Source organism: Peromyscus maniculatus, chromosome 6 (assembly GCF_049852395.1).
Source record: "Peromyscus maniculatus bairdii isolate BWxNUB_F1_BW_parent chromosome 6, HU_Pman_BW_mat_3.1, whole genome shotgun sequence".
Taxonomy (NCBI): domain Eukaryota; kingdom Metazoa; phylum Chordata; class Mammalia; order Rodentia; family Cricetidae; genus Peromyscus; species Peromyscus maniculatus.
Genome location: NC_134857.1, coordinates 132,838,053 through 132,852,892, shown reverse-complemented (window position 1 = coordinate 132,852,892; position 14,840 = coordinate 132,838,053). Strand labels below are relative to the sequence as shown.

The following is a 14,840-nucleotide window of genomic DNA, read 5'->3' as shown; positions in this document are numbered from 1 at the left end:
ACAAACATAATGGCTAAACCACAAAACCCAAAGATGTTGAATGTTTTCTAACTCTCACTTCTCAGCATGTACCAAATTAGTATGTCTTCAGATTGTATTGTGTTAGAATATTTGATTTTGAAATTGATCTTTGAGTTGCTGACTTGAGTTTCATAAAAAATTATTCAGTAAATTTTGGCTTGGGATTAGAACAGAATTTCTGAAATGGCTCTAAACATTCTTCTACTGTGTATTCCATATCTATGCAAAGCAACATTCTCAGCATTGATGATTATGAAATCAAAATATTGATCCACTCTGAAAAACATGGAATATGTTCTATATTCTTCAAGATAAAATATTCAGCCAAGGTTTAATTCTTTATATAAAAATAAATAAGCAAATCCATCTGATCAATATCCAAATTTGCTTTCATCTTAGTAAATGGAAAATTATATCTATGCCAAGAGCTGTTTTAAGATAAACTTTTTTGTGATTTATCATCAGTAGATGTTTAATATACGTATTTTATATATCTCCGTACCACCCAGGGCTACATAAGTATTTCTTAGGTGAAACAGAGTCATCAATGAGAACCTTTAAAGCAGCCTTGGTCTAGACAATGCTTCCAGAGGACAGCTACGCCCTTTAGAGGGTCAGGGTCAAAGCAGAGGCAATCCCTTCCCTGCTCAGTTCTTGTTTCCCAGCTCTAGCCAGTGCGTCCCTTGGCCCAGTCATTTGAAAGACACTGGATCCATCCCTGAAGTCTGCCTCCAGAACAGCAGGGGAGAGAAGGAAGTGAAGACCTGTGGGGGCGGTCCAAAGGTGAGCCCAACAACACAGCATGTGAAAGGCGGCTCCTAAAATGTGTGTGTGTGTGTGTGTGTGTGTGTGTGTGTGTGTGTGTGTGTGTGTGTGTGTGTTTCAAGCATGTATATGACATTGTATGTTTGCTGAAGTCAGAGGACAACTTCAGATGCCAGTGCTCATCTTCTGCGGTCCCGTTTGCTGTTCTGGATGCCAAACTTGCCAGTCCTCGGGTTTCCTGGAATTCTCCTGTCCCCACCTTGCTGTGGGAATGTTGGTATCACAAATGCTCAAATTACACGTCCTACTTTATAAGGGTTCTGGGGACTTGAACTCGGGTTCTCACTTTTGGCTCAGGTCTTAGACTTACACACCCAGTGCCTTGCCCACTAAGGCATCTTTCCAGCCCCATAAAATGGATTTCATTCATAGAAAACAGGTTGCTGACTTGTGGAGCACAAATATAAGGGTATTCTAAGGGCCTGTCTGAGCCATGTGTGACAAGGTGAATTCTGGGGAGGGGTCGCTGACAATAGCCATATATCACAATGCTAAAATAGTGAAGGCCTAGATATGCAAGCGAGGCCCTTGGGTTATTTAAACACACCCACTGAGCATTATCCAAAAACCATCAAGTGCTCTGTTCTTCACACTCTGCTAACAGTTCCCTTCCCATATTTATTTTCTACTTTGCATTCCCCAGCTCAATCTTCTCTGGTATTCCAATCTTTCTCCTGGGGAGATCTTTCTTTTTCATTTCTTTAGGAATAATTTTCATATCTTCTCTAGTAAGAGTCTGAACCAGCTCATGGACACCTGGGTTGCAGACCTAGCTGCCTGCTGGACATTTTTAGATGGAACTTTATGGAGAACTTGAATTTACATGTTGAAAGTTCATTTTTTATTCTCAGCCTCCCCTACCTCAGCACCACACTGTGCATGTTTCCTTAACCCTCGACATTTTTTTAAAAGATTTATTTATTTTATGTATATGAGTGATCTATATGCATGTATGCCTGCATGCCAGAAGAGGGCATTAGATCCAAATATAGATGGTTGTGAGCCACCATTTGGTTGCTGGAAATTGAACTCCAAGACCTCTGGAAGAGCAGTCAGTGTTCTTAACTTCTGAGCCATCTCTCCAGCCCTTAAGGTTGAAATTTTTTTTGTTTTTTGTTTGTTTGTTTGTTTTTGGAGATGGAGTTTCTTTGTGTAGTTTTAGTGCCTGTCCTGGACCTCACTCTGTAGGCTAGACTGGCTTCAAACTCACAGAGATTTACCTGCCTCTGCCTCCCGCGTGCTGGGATTAGAGGTGTGTGCCACCACCACCTGGCTTGTTTTTAAAAGATTTATTATGTACACAGTGTTCTGCCTGCATATATGCCTGCATGCCAGAAGAGGGCACCAGATCTCATTATAGATGGTTGTGAGCCACCATGTGGTTGTTGGGAATTGAACTCTTGACCTTTTAGAAGAGTAGCCAGTGCTCTTAACCTCTGAGCCATCTCTCCAGCCCAACCCTTGACATTCTTATTCAATATCTTATGGGCTCAATTATTGCTTTCTAACAACAAAAATGGCTAGTAGGAGTTTTTTTGTGAAGAGATAATAAAGCATTCACAGTTTTCCTCTAATGTTCCATAGAGAGAAAGTAACCGGCAATGTCAACAATACGTGTCAGGGCCAGTCTCCTTGGGGCATCCAGGAGTACTTCACAATCCCTTCTCCCCTGTGAACCCTAAGCAGGTGGCCTCAAGTACACAGTGAGAATATGCCATTTCTGCCTTCCTTTCCTGGTACTCTGTCCAATGTCTGGACTTAAAATGACAATGGTTTTGAAATAAATCATTGTGCCTTTCAACTCTGCCTGAGCTTTCTCTACCTCTCCTCCATCCTGTCAGTACCATCATTTTATCACCATCTTCCAAGAACACTGAAAAGTCTTCCAGGGTCCGTCCCACTTCAAATATTAGCCCTCACACTTTTTCTCCTGAGGCCAAGTAACCCTTCCCGGGTGCAGATCTGGCCCTCTCATCCTCTTTTTTAAGTAACAAAATAAAACTCTTGACATCTTTCTCTTGTTTACTGCCCCACCTGTGAAATCTCCATGTGTCTGCCTTGCAGAGTTCCTGGTGTTTACATGCCAGTGCTTTGAAGCGGGCATGCCTTTCCTTTTCTTGGTATCCGCTACCTCTGAGGCACTTGTAGGTCTGTGGCCTCCCTGAGATCCTGTTGCTTGGCAATCCGCTTGCACGAACACATCTCTTTCCTTATTCACTCACAGGCCGGAGACACCTCAGCCTGTCAAAGTGCCTGTCACAGCCCCATGCCTTGCTGTCCATTATCACTCTCCCATGATGCCCCTCGTGAACTCTAGCTGCTCTTTGCTGCTTTCGAAGCACCTTATCACCTCTGTGCCACCATTGTGACATCTTCATGTTTCTGTCTGGCTCACTTAAGATCCAACTTAAGGCATGGACCATGCTGAAGTTTTTCTTCACCATCCCCCCTTCACACAGAACTGGAAGCAACAAGAGCTCTGTTGACGGTTGCTAATGAACACTCTATCAGCCTACACTTACACTGCCTTCTCAGGATCCACTCGACAGTACCACATGCCCCTTACTTCCAAATTACAGTTCTCTGAACTTTTCTCTAATTAATTTGGACTATTGCTACACTAATCTTTGGTCACATGAGGACTGAATCCTATTTATATTTTTCTTGTATTACTCACAATGATGATGGTAACTACTTATTTGGCAAATCTCCGAGATTTCCACTTAAGGAATTTGTTAAAGGTTATAGAAACTTGTAAAGCCTAATCCTATCAGGGTCCTTTTTCCTCATGGCTAAGTGGTTGTTTCCCTAGTGTGTTATGTTTTAGCTTTGGTTCTAGAAGATGCTCTTCTCACACCTCCTTTGTGCAGATCTATCCTAGAGTCTCCTCTTCCTGTCACACGGCGTTCTCCAGAAAGCCACATCCCTCCTCTGCTTTTGACTGGGACTTTCCCTCCCCTGGAAGCTTCCTGACTCAAACTATTTGAGGAAGGTTTGGTCACAAAAGAGAGTGAGGGAAAGGAACTATTTTTAAGTTTCCCTTTTCACCTAGGCCCAGTATCAGAGAGAATCTCTTTATGATTAAAGTAACTCGGTGTAGAATACACACTGTGAAATACATATGCAGCCACAGTGTGGTTATAAATATACTTTTCTTATCAGAGAAGAGAACAGGCAAATCAGCCTCTCTTGCAAGGTCATATTTCATGCAGACAGCAGAATTCACCCAGTGCTGAATTATGTTACGAAGCCAGTGATTTAGCGTTGTCATCTATTTTGATTGACACCAAAGCCTTCTAGGACAGTAAATATAAAGACATTACAAAAAAAATCCACTTACAAAATGGCTTGATAGGCCCTGTTAATGAGTTTTAAAATGTAGTATAACAACTTAATCAAATCCGACAGCTCCATAAAAGAATTAATTTGGTCACTGGCTCTCTTTCCAAAATGACTTTGCTGCTCTGTTTGTGAAGGTGAGAATTTCTCTGTGGCCAAACATTCACAAAGTAAATTCAGATTGACATGACCTAGGGTGAGTCATGGCTTTCCTAAAGCCCCTAGAAGCTGGTGGGATTGTAACCATTAGAAGAGACGGATACCTTTTCCTACAGTTTTATGTCAGTGTGAGAGATGTACGGACTGTGTCACAAACTGTGACTGTGTGTTAAAATTTAGGAATGGAAATAATACCACAGTGCTCTTTTGGGCCACAGGTAGGAGGAAATTTGATACTATCTGGAACTTCCCAAGACCATGGTAGCCATTTTGTGCAGTGTTTAAAGAAAAATGTACTTGGGACAACTACCAGCAAAGTCCCCTTTGTTTCCTGCTAGCCTTTAATCTCTAGGCCCAAACTCTAGAGATTATTAGAATGTTGACCTTGTTCCCAGTATGTGTGGTCTCAAGGCCAGGCAAGTAGCCTATGGGACACATGTCCTTCCTACCCAAGCTCAAACCTCAAATGTCAGTCACCTCAACCCTGTGGTTAGTTTTAAAGTCAGTTTTAAGGGAAGTACATGTGTTCAAAATAAACCACCAAGTTTATGAATTACCCACCATTGGTACAGATCATAGGTGCTTGGATTGAGACCGTCATACTTGGGAGGCAGCTTGCTTATAAAGCTTTGCATCCTCTAGCACCATGCCTCACCTTCAGAAAGTCACTGAGAAGCACAGACCGGCAGACCTGTCTTACTGAGGGACAAGGTTCCTACACTGTTAAAATTATTTCCTCTTCCCTTCTCCTCTCCTCTCCCTCCCCTCCACTACGCTCCTGTCTTTCCTCCCTACATCTCAATGCAAGAGAATATGAATTATATTCATTAAGAACTGAGTATGCACATACAGACTCCACTTTGGGTGTGTGGTGCTTGCTACCATTGCTGTGTTTATTAAATTCCTATCTGTGTCATCTGGGAGTCTGTTGGCCCTGTGAGCTAAGGACAGTATCTGTTTGGTTCATCATTTCATTATCAGCGCTAGCACAGAGCCCAGGAGGAGCTGAATCTATGGTGAGTGGGCAAACAGAGCAGCATGCACTCCTTGAAAGTTCATGGCCATATTTCAAAGTCAACAGGCATGACTGTGCCCCACCCAGCACTACAGAGCAATGATGCTTGGAAATGCTAAACATTTTGTTTGAAGTTGCACAGCTAACTGTTAGGACCAGGTTTTGAATCTCTGTCTGGCAACCCCAGTCTAGACCAGTTGAAGTTACCCATGTCAGGTGGTTTCTGCTTTGGGGGCTCCTCTGTGCCATGGTTTGTGGACTACAGGTTCATATGAGGTAGAATTCCATCTCATTCCTCATAAAGAAGTGTGTGTTAGGTTCCCATTCGGTACCCGGCATTGCACAAAGCCTTCCAAGGCAAACATAAAGGAGTCATGGTCTCTGCCCTCCAAAGCATTCCCCAGTTAACCCGACAGAGTGCTTGAACACACGAACGTCAAACACATCAGCGTATGTTTTGTGATTAAAAGGTAGCTAAATAATAATCAGGTTACGTGGAAGAACAGCAAAGTGGGTGGATTTTCCATCCGTTGACTCGTGCTTCGGGTTTATAATAAGATTTTAACCGTTTTCACATGTGCTTGGAAGAGTCTTCCTGACGTGACCGGCAGGGATACGGTCAGGTGGCTGAAATTCCAGATATAGTTGTGTACATTGGAGGCAGGCTAGCATTGTTACAGCTGGGAGGCAGCAAGCACATTCTCGCTTCCCTCGCTCCTGCGTTAATGTCTCCACAGAATTCCGAGTGAGAAGAGAGCCTGCCAAGGTGTTAGGGCGAGCTCACGTCACAGCCCTCCATCAGGCGAGACTGCCAGCATCGGACAGATGAAAGCAGCACCTCTGGCAGGAGACTTGTCTGCTAGGATTTGTACCAGGACGTGAGCGTTTGCAAGGGGTCTGTGCCAAGGACGTCACGTGAATATCCAGAGATGGAGGATGGCCGATTGGCTGTCACCCTTACAGCCTCCGAAGTCTGGTGAACAGGACTAAGGGAGAGGCAAAGTCCACTCAGTACAGATTACAAAGTGAAGGGATTTTTTTGTTGTTGTTTCATGATAGATTACTCTGAAACAAAGAGAGACATAACCTTGGACCTGACTAGAAAATCAGGTAGAAAAACTGAGGGATGGAAGTTGGTTTTTACTGTAGGATGTGCGTTTGTGGAAGGTTCAGTCTGGTGGAAAGATGGAAGACTGCTTGGGAAGATCAGTTATTTCAAAAAGTGGCCCAAAAGCTCAGGGACACGAGACTGTGAGGGGGCTGTGGAGAGGACTGTGTCTGCATGGAGTCTGTCTAGCTTTGGTCCCAAACACCTAACCTGGCATGTGAAGTCCCCAGCTGGTCAGCGCCATGGTGTGGAAGACTCACTATGTGGAATGAGCCCTTCTGTGATGAGTGGTTGATCCCTCGGAAGTAGGACCCAGCAGCTAAATTACCGCCCTTTAAGCAAGCGCCATGCCAAGAATTCTATGCCATCTTGCCATTGTACACTAAAGAAATAAAATTAATCATCTGGGATGCAAATTATATTTAGAGATAACAAGTTTAGGTTGTCTCTAGCACCACTCTCTGTGAGTGACATTTTAAATGAAACCTCATGATAATTATGATTTTGTACTTTTTACAGTAGATCCCATGAAAAAACAAAATGACAGTGGCCAAAGAGGTAAGTTGAACTCTGTGCCAGCACAATTGAGGGCGGAAAGGGAAGCAAACCTGGTTCCCATCCATCCCCATTGCATACTGGGCTATGCTCATTACTACAAGTTTGATTTTTAAGTTTAGAGTTTTGGAATGTTCCCAGAGACAAATTCAAACCCTGCCCTCTCACAGAGTGATCCATCAGCAATCCAGAGGCGGAAAGTTCTGTGACTAATACGTGTGAAATGTGTGAAGATGAAACTCTCTTTTGTAATTATACACTGCAGAATATGGAATATTCTCGGTCGTGTGAATTACCTACCTGGGGACAGTATTTGAAAGTTCTGCCTTGCATAAGTAACAGCCATCGTCTTACAGGAGGGAGGCGGTGTTTTCACATGTGGAATGGAAATTATTTTAGAATCATTTCCATGCAACATTTTCTCGTAACTACTTGGATCTAGTGGCTATGAAAGGGAAGTAAACGCGCACAGCTGGCTCTTTTCAGACAGCAATTCAATTTACTCTTGCTCCAGCGCGGTAGGAGAATACAAGGTTAGAATTACCTCTTGGATTCCATATGGTATTGCTCTGGATGCCTAAACAAATGGAAGCCAGGCAGTGTTCCCAGCTTTGAACTTGAGCCGAGCAAGAGATGATTCCCTTACAGTGTGTTTTATCTGGCCTCCAGTGATTGCTTATCATTAAATAAGGAATTTACAGAGGGAATTTAATCCTTTAAACACAGACATTGTCTTGTGACTTTTCCAAATATCGCCCTGATTCTTAAAAAGACAAGACTTCATTTAATATTGACCTAGTGTACACATCGCTTTGAATTACACACAAATGCAGTCGGGGGTGGGGGGGTTGCTCCTCTTGGGGAAATGCGATTTACTTAGTCTGGAGTCCAGTCTTTGAATTTGCACATTTGAAGTTTTCTTAACTGTGGAGGCACAGAAACACACACACCCACACACACACACACCATAAGGGGCTGCATTGTTGGCTCAGTCAGCAGGCCACTTGTTACTACACAAGAATGAGAATGTAGGATGGGTCCTCAGAACCCACATGGAAAGCTTTGGGTGTGGTATAATAAATGTGAAATTTCAGACTGGAGAGGCAGAGGCAGAAGCCGCCTAGGACTCACTGGCCATCCAGCCCCATCTAATGGGCCACCTCAGGCCAATGACAGATCCTGTCCCCAAAAATAAGGTAGATGGGTCGGGCAGTGGTGGTGCACACCTCTAATCCCAGCACTCGGGAGCAGAGGCAGGTGCATCTCTGTGAGTTCAAGACCCACCTGGGCTATAGAGTGAGTTCCAGGAAAGGCGCAAAGCTACACAGAGAAGCCCTGTCTCGAAAAACAAAACAAAACAAAAATAAGGTAGATGGGACCTATGGAACAACATCTAAAGTTGACCTCTGGCCTCCAGTGCATGTTCACAGATGTGCATATGCAACCCCCCAACACACACACATACAGGAACATGCAAATACACACACAATATATATGTATACATAACACAAAATGGATCTCTTTCCTCGTCCTTACATATACAATTCAGAGGCACCAGTACCTTCAACTCTGTGCAGCAGGCACCAGTACCCCACCCAAATGTTACCCTCATCCTGAGCAGAAGCCCTGTGGTCACGGCAGGACAAGTGTCCCTCCCCTCTTCCTCAGTCCCCACGGACCACTATTCTCCTTTGTGTCTTTGTAAATTTGACTCTTCTGGGTCCCTCAGCAGGTCCTATATAAGTAACATATATAAATTTATATATAATTTATTATTATTATTATTATTATTATAAACACAGTATTGGTCTTTCTGCATCAAGATGGCTTTGTGTGGCTTCAGAGCTCAGCCATGCAACAGGTGATCTCTGAGCTTCACTCCTTTCTAAGGCCAGACATGCACCACTGCCAGAACATGCACATTCTGTTCCTTAATCCACCAAGAATACTGGGGTTGTTCTCACCATTTGGATACTGGGGAAAATGTGGCCATTGACACTGATTTGCAAATGTCTCCTTAAGTGCACACTGTCAGTTATATGGGACAAATGTCTACAAGTGGGATTTCAAATTGTGAGCCAGTGTTCAAATCTTTAAGAACTCACCAGACTACAACAATGTAGTTTTTAACTTAGAATCAGTTAACTTGGAAAAACACTTAACGGTTACCTGTGACACAAAAGAGCATCTCAAGCCATTGGTGATGTGAGATCACATCTGTTTATTTGGCTCAGGGCTAACTACGCTGTTCTTTTGGCCTGGATTGTAGATAAGTAGCTGGTCAGCTGGGAATGAAGTGTCTGGTGGATATTAGGCTATTGGCAAGAGTGACTGGGCCTGTTGTCTGTGAGGTCTAGCAGACTAACCTGGGCTTGCTCACACGGCCAAGGGGCTGAGAGCAGTCATACACAAGTGCCTTGCTATCCCTTGCTTGTATATATGTTTGCCCCACTGACCACAGAAAACCAACTGCCAAGTCCAGAGTCTAAGGAGGACAAAAAGAATATGGATATGGGGAGACAGAGAAGGACCCAAGACCATCACACTGTGATTACTGCACTGTGTGTCTCACCTAAGTCCAAGTTCTGAGGAGCTCCAGGTTATCTGGGAAGTGCTGTGGGATGTCTTTCTGTATGGTGTGAATATATATGACTCCCATTGGATAATAAAGCTGCATTGGCCTATGGCAGGGCAGGATGGACCAAGCAGGAAAATCCAAGAGAAATAATGAGAGAAGAAAGGCAGAGTCGAGAGAGACAGAGCCACAGCCCAAGATGTCAGCAGACCAGTAATTCCACGGCCATGTGGCAACATACAGATTTATAGAAATGGGTTAATTTAAGATGAAAGAGCTAGCTAGCAAGAAGCTGAAGCCATAGGCCATACATTTTGTAAGTAATATAAGCCTCTGTGTAATTATTTTATAAGCGACTGCAGGACCATGAGTGGGAGAGATTCATTCTGACCTTGGGGCCAGGCGGGACTGAGAAAATTTCGCCAAATTAGACCTGGATGGTTGGAAACAGGAGTCTAAACAGGCTTCAGAACCACAGAGCCTGTGCGATGTCACCATCAGCATGAGACAGGAGAGGGTTACTTGTTCCCTCCAGGTGACCAGGGAAACTTGGGTGACTTGGGACTGGGACAGGAGGGACACAGAGAAATTGGGGTAGCGGGGAGAATAGTGTGTGTGAAAGGGCAGCTTTCAGCTGAGTTCTGTAAGCAACATCATCTGTAACTCTGGGGACAAACGCCATCTATTTATTCTTTGTGTGTCAGGAAGTTGGCCTACCTGCCTGATTTATTTCCCCCCAGGGCTGTCTTTCCATCCTTGATTCTGATCTAACCCCCTGCCTTGTTGTTGAAGCTTCCCCCTGAGAAAATACATCCAATCATTGAAAGCTTTCTTCCTAGTCAGAGTATTATCTTAGGACAAATTGCCAATTTCCTTTTTGATGGAAAATACTAAAATGTGGTTTTTAATAGAATGGCCTGATCCCTTCCCATTTACTGTTCTTTCTAATTTCTAGACAGGACCTCGAAGAAGGGAATGGAGTAGCTGTTAGTCAAGTGATAATGACCCATTGAGAGCATTGAAACACTCTCCAGACTCTCTGGACCTCAGTCTTTCCACATCATGAGTGACTGCTGGGGCACGAGCTTGTTGACCAAGAGTTCACGTGTCTTTTTATCCAGTGCCTAAGCCAGGGTCCAGGGCAATTCTGTACTCAGTATTTACCCAAGAGTTGGACAGATGGCCCATGGCTCAGACCTTAGCAGCTCTGAGCACATTTCCCTCCTCCCTCAGAGCAGGATGCTGAGACAGTGTCCATCAAGACACTACAGCATGTGGTCTCTGTTGGAAGGCTCCATGTGAACAATCATTTGAACTCTGGGTCTAGGACACCTGGACATCTGGACTGAACATTCCTCAGCTCCTATCCTTAAACATGTTCAAAATCACAGTCTAATTAGCTCACACGCGGGGTTTCCTGGGCTCTTCCTCCAAGCATTGCAGCCTGGAGATCTTGGGACTCTCAGGAGGCAGAAAGCCTTTTGTGCCTCAGGCTCCTTGGCTGATGAGAGTCTGGATAATTTTCCTTCAAGTCTGAGCTGCAGCTCGTGGCCTTTAAAAAGCAGGAAATGGACTATCACAGAACTTTCTGGCAGGTAGAAGGTGCCTTCCTGGGAGCAAGCTTTGGCCTTTGATCTGCCAGTCATCTGTGAGTAGTATTCAGTAAGACAATTACAATCTGTTGCTGTGAGGAGGAAGGACTCTTGGGGCGGAATTAAGAGACATGGATACATTCTTTTGTTTATGTACCTTGTTCCTTCTGGTTCATACAAGGGCACCCACGCTCTCAAACTGGAGATGTGGGAACAAAAATAAAAAGTGTTACTGGTGGAGACAACACCAGGAGGCCCTGGAATAACACAGTGTTCCTTAGCTGCTGGGGCAGAGGAGCCATTACTGATGTCCCCTGGGCATGCAGCTGACGTACTTCTATTTTATGACTAACTCTAAGTGACTCTAGAGCATTGGAAACCTTAGGAAGCACAGATCTTGAGTGCAATCTCCTAGTCTCAATTTGCATAACTCTATCTTAGGCTAATTGAGCTTGTTTTTATTTTATTTGGTATATGAACATAATATTTTATTTCCACTTGGCACATGAAGTCATTTTTATATTTCCTATATGTAGCAGATAATACTAAATGTCACCAGCCCTCTCTGTCTGCCAGCTCCATGTCTGCAATCACCTCTGGTGCAAAAGTGTTTCAGGAGGAAATACAATCTGTACTGGACATTTACAGACTGTTTTACACAGATTTTTAAAATTATGTATATGCCGTGTGCGTGCGTGCGTGCGTGCGTGCGTGCGTGCGTGTGCGTGTGCGTGTGCGTGTGTGTGTGTGTGTGTGTGTGTGTGTGTGTGTGTTCACATGAATGCAGCTGCCCCCAGAGGCCAGAAGAGGGCATCAAAGCTCCTAGAGCTGGAGTCACAGGGCAGTTGGGAGCCGCCTAAAGTGGGTGCTGGGAACTCAACCCAGGTCCTCTGCAAAAGCTGTGTAAATTTTTAACTTTTCCTTAGATAATATAATGGTATTTGTACATAATATAATATAAAGTCATTTATGTATCATTTACATTGCTTTAGGTATTATGTAGAGAAAACTTAGAGATACTTAGAATTATGGGAATAGACCTTATGCAAATTCTCTAGTATTTTACTAACAAACAAGCATCTGTGGGTTTTGGCATCTTGAAAAGTCTTGGAATTAATTTCCTGTTCATCCCAAGGGATGATCCTTGCGCTTTTGTCTGTAATTTTCATACTTTATAATATAGTGATGATAGGAAGTACATTTTACCTCATATATAATAAATATTACTTACATACAAGGTAGCAACTTAAGCACTTTATATACATTAATCTTCACAGTGACTTTTTTCCATTTTTCATTTATGCATGTAAGAATATGTGTGTGTACTTATACATGAGTATATGTGTGTGTATATACATGTATAAGATTATGTAAGAGTATATGTGCATATGTGTATGTGTGCATATGTATACAAATGTGTTTGCATGTGTGTTAGCATATGTATATGAATGTATGTGTGTACACACATGTTTGTGCATGTGTGTATAGGTAAGAGTGTGCGTTCATATGTGTGCATGCATGAATGTGTGCCTGCATGCGAATGTCAGTGCATGCGTGTCTCTGTACATGTGCATATTTGCATTTGTACAGGCACATGTGCATGGGTAAAAGAATCGTCCTCAGTTTCCCTGACAACCTTATTCATTGAGTCAAGTTCTCTCAATCAAACCCAGAGCTCATCAATGAGGCTGGTCTCCCTAGGCAGCTTCCTCTGCAGATCCCAGGTCCTCACCTTCTGAAGCTGGGATTATAAGTAAGCCACTATAACCCTTAGCATTTGCATGTGCCCTGGGCATCTGAAGCCAGTCCTCACGCTTGGGAAGCAAACACGTCACCAGTGACCGATCCAGCCCCTCTTTACAGAGGCTTTCGGCAGAAGTGATCGGGTCACTGCCATTTAACAGAAGAGGAGGCACAGAGTAGTAAGGCTGAGGCCCCACAGAGCAACTGAGAAGCCGAAGCCGCCACTCAAACCACGTGATTCGATGATAGATGCTTGACTGCCATGCTGGACTGGAGCCCGGTGACCAGGCACTTCAGGAAATTTGACTGGACAGATCATGGAAGGGCTCTTAAGAGTTTCTATTGCTGTTAAGAGACACCATGACCACAGAAGCTCTTATATAATCGGGGCTGGCTTCAGGCAGACATGGTGCTGGAGAAGGAGCTGAGAGTTCTACATCTTGATCCTCAGGCAGCAGGAAGTACTGGCTTGAGCTTCAGAGACCTCAAAGCCCACCCCCAGTGACATACTTCCTCTAACAAAACCACACCTACTCCAACAAGGCCACAGCTCCTAACAGTGCCTCTCCCTGTGGCTTATGGGGGCTGATTATATCTAAACTACCACAGGAGGTATAAAGCATCCATGGAAAGAGGGGAATGCTTTACATATGGTGAAGGTTTTGAGCCTCCTATTAATCAGGCCATCTATCTGTAGGCAGCAGTGTACCTGATTAACGTCAAGTCTGTAGAAAAACAGACTTTGAAGAACCTCAGCGGGCAGTTGCTTCGGGAAGAGTAGAATCCGCGGGAATTTCAGGTCAGCCCTTGCACTGGAAATGAAGCTGGGAGGAAAGCTTGCATCTGAGTGCCCCTAGACAAGAGGCAGTAGAGGAAGAGGACAGGACCCAAGGGATCTTCCTGTCTCCCAACAGAGCCATATAGTGCCATCTGGTTTCCTGTCCTCCAAGCAGAAGCCGGAAAGACCGGTCCTAACTGGACAGGCTGGCCCTCCTTAGATGTGTGGCCATGGTGAACAGGTACAAAGCATGTGAGAATCTAACCCCGGTGGGTTTTAGTGGAAGTTCCAGTTATGAGTGAATACAGAGTTTTATAATGGCTTTTAAGCCTAAATTGTTTATTCACAAACATCCACAATTGCTTTTGATGACCAGAGATTATTCCAGATGATACATGAAGGAAAACGGTGTGGGAGAATACAGGAAAAATAAAAAGGTGAATCCTCTTTCCCAAGGATCTCAGAGTAGAGTGATGAAGACAGAGTGGAAGGCACGGCAGTTCGGCAGAGTGCTTTGCAGACCTCTCAGCTTGCTGTGCTATCTGGGAAGGAAGGGCACTTAAAACATCTGAGGGCTAGGGTACCTAGGCTGCTGTGGGAGGGGCAGCCAGCAGGGAGCATGTGTACACAGCAGGTCAAAGGGCAAGATCATCCAGCAGCATTGCCTGTGCACTGAGGATACACAGTGATAGCCCGAGCTCCAGCAGCCCAGCTCACAGCCTCAAGTGACCTGGGCAAGATCCACGTGTGGAAACCAAGTCTCTGCTTCTAGAGCCTTCTGAAAGATGCTGCTGGTTGGTGTGCCAAGGAAGAGACAGTTCATGTCTCCTGACTAGTCACTAAGCTTCAGGCATAGTTCTGTGTGAGGATTTTGCTTTTGTTTAGTTAGGGCTGCTGGTTCCTTTGTTACAGAGTTTCCTTTAACTGTTCTTTCTTACCCACTCCAGCCCTAATCATATCCTCTCCTCACCTATAGCTAACTGGGTCTTCATTTTGAGAGTGTTTTGTTGTGTTGGAAATGCGTCTCATGATGTAGCCCAAGTTGGCCTTGAACCCATGATCCATCCTACTTCATTCAGCCTTTTTCTGCAATTACAGAGGTGGGCTGCTGTCAGATAGACAGGGCTTGT

The 14,840-nt window shown here is 44.2% G+C and overlaps 1 protein-coding gene across 1 annotated transcript in view; it reads left to right on the top strand.

Moving 5' to 3' along the window:
* Positions 1–14,840, top strand: part of St6galnac5 (ST6 N-acetylgalactosaminide alpha-2,6-sialyltransferase 5) — a 177,953-nt gene that overhangs the window by 109,307 nt on the left and 53,806 nt on the right. The window lies entirely within an intron of this gene.